The following is a 12,081-nucleotide window of genomic DNA, read 5'->3' as shown; positions in this document are numbered from 1 at the left end:
TAAGTCCTATCCGTAAGTTTCGGAGTCAAATGTAATGACTGCAACTAATAAAAAGATCAAACTGTTAAATCTAACTCAAATTTTAGTCTAATATGGATAAGAGGATACCGAACAACTTTTCTGAAGAAACAGTTTTGAAAAAGGATCCATTTCTATCTCCGTCCCATAGCTTTTATTTCATTCAAATAATGGGTTTTGAGCTACTAAAAATGGAGTTTTGGCCCTCATAAGATGGTTGTCTAGTTTTCTGAGGGATTTGAGTTTATGGTAGTATTTCAAAGATTTGGAGATTTCACCGTTGGATAATTTAAATATGTTATAGGAGAGGGAATAAGAAATAACTTTCATGAAGGAAGTGTTTATGTTTGAGCACAGGAAGTTGGAGTTGGAGTTGGAGTTTTAGAGTTTGTAATATGACTGTCAGATTTTCTGCGAATTTGGAGTATGTACGCTTTTTGCTTCTGCAAATAATGATATACAATCATGAAGCAAGATATATACTTGATTTAAGAAAATTAAAACTACAGAGATATGAGAATAAAATATAAGGATTTCTTATCTGTGAAATTCCAATCGACAATGGTGAGAGGTAGATAGTGCTTCACCGGATTTATGGCATTGTGTTTTCCACTAACATGAGAGTTTCTTGTGCTGATAACATTTTGTAAAATTAGTGGTATATGTTATGTGGAATATAAAGTAAACAAGACACAATATTTACAAGGTTTGGCAAGTGTGCCTCCATCCTCGGGGCAGCAGCAGTACTTTCTCTCATTATGTGAACTAATAGGAGTACAAAGATAACTCTCACTATTTTCTCTCCTCTCTAGCCCAACTCACTGGCATTTTCTTATTTATCTCTCTTCTTTCTCTTCTTCCTCTCCTCTCTTCTTTTCTTTCTCTCTTTCTTCTTTACTTCCTTTCCTCCATATGTCTATATATCTCTCTTTCTTCATTTGCTCCTTTGTTTTATAGGTAAAGCTAGTGGTAGACAAAGCTTAGTGGGATGAGTGGCCATCCATATTGAGTGCCTAGAATTACAACAACAAAAAAACATTTGCCTTTCAAGTATTACAAACTCTAAAATAAGAGCCTAATAAAAAAACATTAGTACATTACTACAAAATACCAAATTTTCAAGTATATGCAAAATGAAGGGAGTTGCAATTCAAGGTTGGAAGATGCAATCACAAGTGTTTATATATGCTTTCACATTTTTCAAACTTGCACATTAATGACTATGAATTTTATTTATTTTGAACTCCCTTAAAAATACTATTCATGAGGGTTTGTATGGTTCCACAAATTCAAATGTCGATGTACCAATCCTTAAAGCGTAAAGGATGCGGTCACGATCGTTTGCCTATTTTTTCACATTTTTTCGCACTTGTAAATTAATTATTATAATTTCTTAATGTGTTTGGTAATTTTAAATTACTTGACATTTTTATTTTTAATGTGTTTTATAATTTTTATGATTTTTTGATATAATTTGAATGATGCGTTAATTTACATATATGTATATTTTGTAGCTTCATCAATTGATATAGGTTTTTGTTTTGATTTTGATATGTGTAAAAATTAGAAGTATGGAATGATATTACAAGCGAAAATCATCATCGATTAGTTCGGACAATCCTATCCAAATAGTTCAACTTCAATTTTGGATAGTTCCAATCCTATTCTGGATAGTTCCAATCCAATTCTGTATTTCATTGGTTGGAATATAGTATATCTAAAGATGTTGCATTTTGCTTTTATTGTCATCCATTCAAAGGCAACTTTGAACAATCATGCAGTGATGTCTTTACTAGGGTAGGCTTTGAAAATTGGAAGCACGCAAGAGCATGTTTTGAAATACATGTTGGGTTAGTTGGTAGTTTTCACAATAAAGTTGTAGAAGCGTGCTGGTAATCTAATGAATCAAAAGGCACATATTGAAACAGTTGTGATCAAACAGTCAAACGAAGCTCATATGGCTCACCGCACTTGCTTGAATGCTTCAATCGATTGCACTAAGTTTTTGTTGAGACAAGGTCTTTCTTTTCAGGTCATGATGAAAGTGACACTTCAAGCAATAGAGAAAACTATTTGGAGCTCTTGCAATTCCTTGTGGATCATGATGAGAAAATAAAGGTCGTTGTGTTGGTTAAAGCTCAAGGAAATCTTAAGCTAATAGCTCTTTCAATTCAAAAAGATCTTGTCCATTCGTGTTCTATTGAAACCATTAAGGCTGTCATAAGTGATATGAAGAATGCTAGGTTCTTTTCTTTATTGGTTGATAAGGCACATAATGACACACCCCGACCCAGAAAGTCCACTTGGACCCTGAATCGAGCTGTGTTGGGCGACACCTGGAAGGTGACGAAGCCATAAAATGTGATAGTGTATAAAAAGTGAATGAATTTGAATCCAACAGTGTCTAAATACCAGAGTGCGCTACGAGTGGGAGCGAACCCATTTTACGCGCGATGTCAGAGCATAAGTAAGGTACAGTAATGTGGGTAAGAATCATACCCTCAAAAATATCCATCAATACTAAGATTCGCCACAGATTCTTGTCGATACAAACTCAGCAGCTAAAACCTGAAGGGCGCCAAACAGAAGGTGTGAGTAAGCAATAAAATCAAGCTTCCCAAAGTTACTACCTCTTTAAAAGTAATGCCCCTAAATGTAAAACCCGTATCGTTTTCCATAAGACAGTACAACATATATACATATATCCAAACCATACTCGGAAATGACCAAAACCACGGTTTGCCATCAATCCACCATACATTAATAAGTAGGCCAAATGAATTAAATCAATATAAAGTGATATATCAGTCAGAGTCATCTAAAATGACATGTACAACTTATCCATATCTCATCAATCATGGCTAGCATATAAGTCGGAGTCACCTATAGTGACCTGTACGACTTATCCATATCTCATCAATCCTGGCTAGCATATAAGTCGGAGTCACCTATAGTGACCTGTACGACTTATCCATAAGTCAGAGTCACCTATAGTGACCTGTACGACTTATCCATATCTCATCAATCCTGGCTAGCATATAAGTCGGAGTCACCTATAGTGACCTATACGACTTATCCATATCTCATCAATCATGGCTAGCATATAAGTCGGAGTCACCTATAATGACTTGTACGACTTATCCATATCTTATCAATCATGGCTAGCATATAAGTCGGAGTCACCTATAGTGACCTGTACGACTTATCCATATCTCATCAATCCTGGCTAGCCAATAGCTCAATAAGTATACCTGCACAAGAGTCGGAACCACCTAAAGTGGTCTGTACGACAGGACTGGGTGTAAATAAGTGCTACGATCACGTGAAGACTGGACGAATAATCGCGGGTCACCTACGAGTCGGAACCACCTAAAGTGGTCTTTATGACAGGACTGTGCACCTACCTTGAATCCAAGGTGAGCGTAAGGTGCGGGAGGTGAACATCACGTGAAGGACTGTGCCCTGGCCACGGGCGGGAGCACTAACACCGGGGTGCAGGTTTATGAGCTATACTATATCTCAACACAATCGTACTCACTACCATCACTAACATCAACATGTACTCACCTGAAGCTTACCTGGGTGTCCTGCGTCCACCTTTGCACTTGAAAGCATTCCCAATAATTATATGCAAGTAATATACATATGGATATACCATGATGCAATCTAATACTTAACCATGTCGTAGCATTTTCAATTATACACAATACAGTGAGAAGTGTACAATCAATAATGCCCTACACCCAAACTACTTATTTTCAGGGATAATTATCCATAACAACACAATTAACACTAATTAACTAACTAATTCACAAAACTAAAACTTGCCTTTACCAATTTCCTTTGCATTACTCAATTTCCCAAATAAGGCTTTTGTCTCAAATATTTTATGGCTGCATCTAACGTCTCGTTAGACTGCCTACGTACCCTAAATAGGGATCAAACCATTCGTAGTTCATATAGGTACTTCAAGCATTCACAATAATTATATGAAGGTAATATACCTAATCAATTTAAAAGTGTCGATAGAACTCTTAATAATATGCACAATAAAAAGGAAAAGATCCACTCACCTGGAGTCCACGCTATACTTCTCTAGCGCACGCAACGAGGCGTCCTGAATGATCGGTCTATGTGGCCAATTATCAAATCACATCTCAGAACTCTTATCCGTAGAATACGTAATTCACATAAAACACAACCTCAACGACATTCTAAAATAGTTTGATACCCATTGACCATAAGTCAACCGTCGATCAAAGATCGATGGTAGGGTTTACAACCCTATATAACTTGACCTGGAAGATCCGCATATCAGATTTCCAATCCGCAACTCCCAACGATCCATAATATGTTTCTAGAATAACATATTAAAATTTCATTACGATCCAACGGTCAGATCTCCGCCAATTGCCTAAAACAAGTGACCGTGAACATTTATTTTACTAACTTACAAATCCAATTCAGGAAGATCCGTAAGTCGGATTCCCGATCCGTAAATTCCTATAATCTTTAAATATTACGTATTATAATGTATCCAATTTTGGTGACGATCCAACGGTCGGATCATCGATTCACATTTTTATCAAGTAACGTATCATAACGAATTTAGGTTCCAACGATCAACCTACGTCATTCAAACGACAAAACTGAATTCAAAACATTCGACATAGCCTAAAAATAGCATTGGCGGCTCACTGGCCACGCGCCGCCGCATGCGCCGTCGCGGGCGGCGGTCGGCCGCCCCGGCTCGCCGGAAAATCCAACTATTTCAAAAAATTCTCAAACTTCACAGAAATGAAGATCTCAGTGAGTGGAGCAACTTTCATACCTGCCACGACGTCCAAAAGTGGATGGAAGATGGTCAATTTTGCCCACGAAGCCGGCGGGTGCCTAAAACTTCCCGACGTCGATTCGTCATCTATGGTGGTCCAACGGGGTCGAGGTTGGTTGGGTTTTGCTCCTGGGATGATGGGCTACAAAGCCCAAGTGGTGGCATCGACCATTGCTTTGCCGATTTGCCGGAAAATCGAGAAGAGTGGCCGGAGCACCATTGATTTTCGTCAACTTTCGTGGCCTCAAACCTCCACATCCCATGGTTAATCAAGATGGTTCTTGGGTGGGTTTTGTAGAGGGGAATGAGAGCTTCAAGATGGTGGTGGTGGCATCGAAAAATTGCACCGGAGTTGGCCGGAATCGGCCTTGGAAAATGGGCACCCGCGGTGGGTGCGGGTGGACGAAAACCCATTCCCTTTTTTTTTTTTTTTTTTTTTTTTTTTTTTTCTTTTCTCCCTCCATTTCTGATTGGGCCTCCCCCACAAAGTGGGGATTTAATTTAAATAAACACTAACCTTGAATAACCAATTTCGAACGTCCGTAACTATACCGTTATAATCCGGACTCGCAAACGGCTTTCACCTATAAGTTCGTACCAATGAGTACTATGAGGATATGCTAAAAGAATAAGTCCCACATCTTTCAAGTCGATGGTCAACGGAAGTCAAAGTCCTTGCCTTTAGGGCAATTTCGTAAATTCACGCTTTTAAAATAAAATAAAAACGTAAAATTTGGAACGGGTTGTCACACATAATGTTTCTATAAAGGAGCAAATGACGAAGGTTTTGTGTTATGTGGACAAAAACATGCAAGTCATTGAAAGGTTTGTAGAAGTTCAACATGTTGCCGACACCACTTCAAGTACTCTAAAGGAGTCTATTGATGCATTCTTTAATTTCAATGAGTTAAGCTTCTCCAATTTATGAAGGCAAGGTTACGATGATGCTTGTAATATGAAATGCGAGTTCAATGGTTTTAAGACAGATTTTGAATAAACAATGTTGTGCATTTTATGTCCATCGCTTTGCTTATTAACTCCAATTAGTTTTGTTGACATGGCAAAGATAATGTTGATGTTAGCATATTTTTCCTATTGGTAAATAATATTGGAGGTTCATGTAAGCGTAGTGATGCGCTTAGCGATATGCAACAAAAAGAACTTATGAAAGCTCTTGAAAATGATTATCAAACATGCCGAAGGTACAAGATGGAATTCACATTATGGTAGTTTGATTTCTATGGTTTCATTTGTGGTCAATGTGTTTGAAATGATTGTTGATGATAACACAACTGGTAGTGTAACTGAAGCAAATCAGTTATTAAAAGACATACAATCTTTTGAGTTTATGTTTATCTTATTTTTGATGAAATCTATATTGGGAGTCACAAATGATTTATTGTAGGTGTAGAGCCAAAAATGATCAAGAAAAAAATGGAGACGACACGTGAACTTTTGGGTAAAAAAGATAAAATTATCCTTGAGGCACACCGGGACTCCCATGCGCATGCAACAAACCATAATGGCTCAATCAAGGTCAAAGGTGATCAAAATGGTATTGTTTTAAAGCCTCTCATCACTCTTCATCAAATCTTCACCCACAAGGTAACTTCCAATTATCCTTTTCAAATTGGAATTAATTACCAAAATTAATTGATTAATTTCCTAATTGATTGCAAGATATTATTTGACATATTATCTTGCAATTAGAGCCAAGAAACCACCATAAGTGGCCGGTCCCCATTTCTCCAAATAGAGCCAACCACACCTCTATATAGACCCCTCATTTCTCCAAAAACTTAAGTCCAATTCTCCTCTAAAATTCTCTAAATTTATCTAAAAACATTTCCCTCAAATTCTAACTTTGGCATCGGAGATTCTTCGGCCAAAGCCTTTTCCCCCAATTCATCATGGGTGCGTGAGGCTCTTGACCTTGATCTTAGGTGTTAATTGTTTTGCAGGTGCATTTTCATCCAAGAAGAAGAAGGCGGAAATTTGCATCCACAAATTGGTGCTTTCATTGAGAGCTTGATTCACAAGCTTGAAGAAGAATCTCGCATTCAACGTTTCTAATTTTTCTTCGTTCATTTATAGATTTTCCCACACGTTCCTACTCTTAGAATTTTTTTTATAAATTCTTTGAATAGCTCTAGGGAAGAAATACGATGACGGAAAAATTATGAAACAACAAAAGGCGCTCCCAACAAATTTGGGTTTTCACCCACTCGACGGATCACGTAGCAACGATGGCTACCACCAACCATTGCCACTGCCGTGGCCTAATTTCTCCTACCAACCTAGCCCGTGTTGGTACTACATGTTGCCAAATCAAAGGCCCAGCTCGTGCCAACCAATCCTAGCGCGAGCTCATGCTCCAGCGCAGAAAGTCATATGCAAAAGCCACACGACCTGATGCTCTAGCCCGAACCATGTAGCCAAAACAACAAGCCCATGATTAAGCCCATACATTGAAAGCCTTAATCTGAGCTTTAAAAGGAGAGGCCCCAAGCTCACCAAGGCTTTGGTGCGAGCATGACTCCTCCACGCGTAGGCCCAATGCGCAAGCAGCCCAACCGTAGTCAATGTAGGTCAAGTTGACTCATATCCGTGACTCCTAGCGCCTATAGAAGCCTATTTTTGGCTATTCTAACCCATTTTTGGTGATTAGGATCCATTTTTTCAATATTTTTGACCTATTTCATGTAGATTTGGCCTATTTTAGCTCAAATTTCACGCCCGGAGTCCATTACACTTCCACTACTTAATGAGGCTCATGTCGTCCAAGCTCTTCCAGCCCAAATGGAGAACAACACTTGTCTCAACAAATCATAGAGTTGATAAGCATCCTCGCACAGTAGACAACCTTGGTGAATCAACTCTTGCAATGTACCAAGATGCAATGTGCCCCAGACTAGGTGTCCCAAAGTAGGACAAGGGCAGACGATGAATATCTCCAACAACGTCCTGGTAAGTAGCCCCTCGACCAGCCACAAACCGAGCATTCGGGTAGTGTACACTCCTAACTAGGCCCCAAGATAGCGTATACTCTTGTCTTAGCATGCGGAGTAGCGTGCACTCTCGGTTAGGCCCATGAACGAGCATACATTCACGGTTAGGGCCACACTCCGAAAATCAATTTGAGCAACCTTCCAGGTGAAGTGTTCATTCGCGGCTAAGCCCACAAGGAGCATCCTTCACCTCACATCAAAGTAGGCAGCACAATGGACAGAGAGAAGCAGTCACTCAATCAGGCTCGAGCGACAGCCTACGAGAAATTAGCTCGCATGCTAGGAATGTACCACATACACTGCAGTCATGGCATAGACGAGCTGAACACATGGAAAAGCAGCCTAGACCAGCATGTCATAACCAGGGGCAGTCGAGAGCTCTACTACCCTGACAAAGGAAAATTAAAGAAGAAGTAGAGAGGCACCTGACCGAGCAATTGCATGATTTCCAACGCAACAAGGTCACTGACGAGGCATTACGATGAGACGTGACCAACATAAGCAGGTCACCCTTCAAGGATGAGATCGAGCAGGCAGAGCCTTTATGCAAGTTCAGCATGCCACATTTCACATCCTCCAAAGGAGACGGAGACCCGAAAAGACACTTGAAGCACTACCGAAGCACAATGGTCCTTTATCGGAACGATGACGCTTTTATGTGCAAGATATTTGCCACCATATTGCAAGGCGAGGCCCAATATTGATTCCACACCATGCCGCCACAATCCATCCAAAGTTTCGATGAACTTTCTTTGGTTTTCACCAAAGAATATTTATCCTATCGGTCGATCAAAAAGAAGTCCAACCATTTGTTCAACATCAAAAAAGACCCAAATGAATCGTTCCGTGACTATGTGAAAAGGTTCAAAGTAAAGAAAGCAAAGATAGTCGGATGCAATGACTCGATAACTAGTGTAGCCTTCCTAAAATGACTCTCAGCAGACCACCCGCTGTTCGAAGAATTGATCATGAAAGAAGATCTAACTCTGGCAGACTCTTTTGCTTTGGCAAAGAAGCATGCACATTGGGACGAGGCTCACCAATGTACATTTAAGGCAAATCTGAGTGATCTTGAATATGAAGTCATCCACTACTCTGAAGGAGATTCAAGGTTTGACCAGACGAGCAATTGCACTAAACTATTTACCTTTGTGATCCACCGATCAACGTGAGCTCTTTTTATTTACTCAACCAAAAAGAAGCAACAAGAAAGCATTCAAGGACTTGAAGAAATACCGGACTTCACCTACCTGCTATCCAAACCGGAAGCAATGGAGGACTTATTTACATGCTTGATGGTATCTGAAGCAGTAATACGTTCTACCCAAGCCTTTAGACCCGACCCAATAACTAGCCCAACCTAACAACCAAAGCACAAACCCGACCTGTTGACTTTGACCCGTTGACAGTTGACTTTCTAGTCAACGTTGATCGTTGACTTTTGGGTTAGCTTTTTTGGTTTCGATCGGGAAAAATATGGAGGCGACATATGGACTTTTGGGTAAAAAGATAAAATTACTCTTGAGGCACATCAGGAATCTCATGGGCATGCAACGGACAATAACGGCTCAATCGAGGTCAAAGGTGATCAAAATGGTATTCTTTTAAACCCTCTCATCATTCCTCATCAAATCCTCACCCATAAGGTAACTCCCAATTATCCTTTTCAAATTGGGATTAATGACCAAAATTAATTGATTAATTTCCTAATTGATTGCAAGATATTATTTGACATAATATCTTGCAATTAGAGCCGAGAAACCACCATAAGTGGCCGGTCCCCATTTCTCCAAATAGGGCCGGCCACACCCCTATATATACCCCCTCATTTGTCTGAAAATCTAAATTCAATTCTCTTCTAAAATTCTCTAAACACTTTTTCCTCAAATTCTAATTTTGGCATTGGAGATTCTTCGGTCAAAGCCCCCTATTCATCGTGGGCGCGTGAGGCTCTTAGCCTTGATCTTAGGTGTTAATTGTTTTGCGGGTGCATTTTCATCTAAGAAGAAGAAGGTGGACATTTGCATCCACAATAGGCATTACAAAAGAATGTTCAAGAGATTGTAAATGCAATGGCTTTAGTCAACATATGTAAAGAGCAACTACTCTAATTGAGGAATGATGATGGTTTTGATCTTCTGATTGACAAAGTATCATCATTTTGTGACCAACATCATATTGAGGTTATTAACATGGATGAGACATATGTAGCTCAAGGAAGGTCGACGTAATGCCCTCAAAAAGACCAACCGCCATTGTTACAAAGTATAGCTCTTTTTTATTGTCATTGATTCCCAACTGACAAAGTCTATTGATCGCTTCAATGAAACAAGTACTAAATTGCTCATTTGATTGGCTAGTTTGAGTCCAAATGATTATATTGTAGCTTTCGACAAAGAAAAGCTACTTCGTCATGCTCAATTGTATCCTCAAGATTTTACGAAGCAAGACCTGTCGGCACTTGAAGATCAACTTGATATTTATATTTATTCTATGCATTCGAGATGTGACTTTTCTTAATTGCAAAGTATTAGTGATCTTGCTAAAAAATGGTGGAGAAAGGGTTGCATCAAGTATTTCAATATGTGTATTTACTTATTGAATTGGCTTTGGTTTTACTAGTTGCAATTGTTTTAGTGGAGAGCATTTTCCTCCATGAATATCATCAAGAGTCCACTCTGCAACAAAATGAGAGATCAATGATTAAATGATAGCTTAGTTGTTTACATTGAGATAGATTTTTTTTCTTGTATTGACAATGAAATTACCATGCAACGTTTTTAGAGTATGAAAGCTTGATGTCAACAAATTTAGTTTTTGTAGCTTGTAACGTTGTTTAATAAAGATTATGAATGAAAAGTTATTGTTTATTGTTTATTTTTTTTCAATGCTATTTTCGTCTATTTTTTGGTAGCTTTTATAGTAGGACCGTTAAAATCCAAAATATACCGGTGCCACTACATGCAAGAAAGGGTAACTAGAATCGAATTGGCTGATAACAATGTTAGACCCTAATTCAACCTTAACCAATTTATGAAGGATAACAATGGAGTGAACGAGTAGTGAAGAAGGAGAACAAGCTCCAATATATTTTTGTAATATAATTGTTTATTCATATAACCGTTGGGCAAAGCCATTATACATTGGTCCATTTATAACAACACATACCTCATTGCCAAATGGCATATTCTAACAAACTCTCCTAAATGCCACTAATTCTTCATTTAATTAAGTAAACAATTACTAATCAGTGATTAAGATAATCATGCCCATAAGATTGTATCTCATACCCCAAAGAATTTAGTTATATTGGATGACTAAGAATTCATAATCATCAATCTTTGATCACTTTGATCTAACGCAATTAAGCATTTGTAGTAGATCACTACCAACAACTCCCCTCCGTAAGAAGAAGAAACTGGGCATGAAAATTGAAAAGGAAGTAAAAGGAGATTAATATACAATGAAGATATCTCCAATTAATCAGTTGCATATGCGTCTTCTTCAACTGATTATTGTCCCTTGTTTTGAATTTTTTAGGACCATAGCTGAATAGAGCATAGCAGGACAAGATAATTGAAGAATTGGTAGCTGAGTTGGAAATTTGATGAAGTCGGCAGCAATGTGAAGCATATATATCAAGAAAAGGTAGTCACCATTTTGAAAGATATGGAAGAAGAAAAGGTAAAGATATCAGTAAAAGTTGAGAATGTATGGGTAAATCTAACAAGTTAGAATCCAACCTTAGATTCATCATGTATACTAGAAAAACAGATGCAAGAGAGAGTTGGCTTTCTTTCACCATTACATGCAAGCATCATGTTTAGTTGTTGGGTATTGATAGAATATGGTAGGTAGGAGATATATTGGAACATGATCCTTTTGTTTTGTTTTGTTTTCCTTTCCCTATAATCGATTGGTAGTTATAATGTTAAATTAAATATGTAGAGTTGTAACAGTAGATAGTGTTTGTTTGTGTAGGGAAGTGTTTCCTCACACCTGCTTGCCTTTTTTCTCCTTGTGCACACTCTTGTTTATCTCTATTATTAAATTGACTAAATCACCAGTACAATCGATGGACATACATAAATATGGCTGTGTCCAAAGAGAAATTAGGTGTGTAAAAAGCAATTCCGTTGTCAGCAAAAGAGTTCGTCAAAAGCGAAAATAGGTGTGTCGAAAGAGAAAATATTGAGCTTGATGGAGTTTTAGTGGATTTCC

Source organism: Pyrus communis, chromosome 16 (assembly GCF_041283825.1).
Source record: "Pyrus communis isolate YQ-2024b chromosome 16, ASM4128382v1, whole genome shotgun sequence".
In the NCBI taxonomy this organism is placed as follows: domain Eukaryota; kingdom Viridiplantae; phylum Streptophyta; class Magnoliopsida; order Rosales; family Rosaceae; genus Pyrus; species Pyrus communis.
This window is presented reverse-complemented; position numbering follows the sequence as displayed.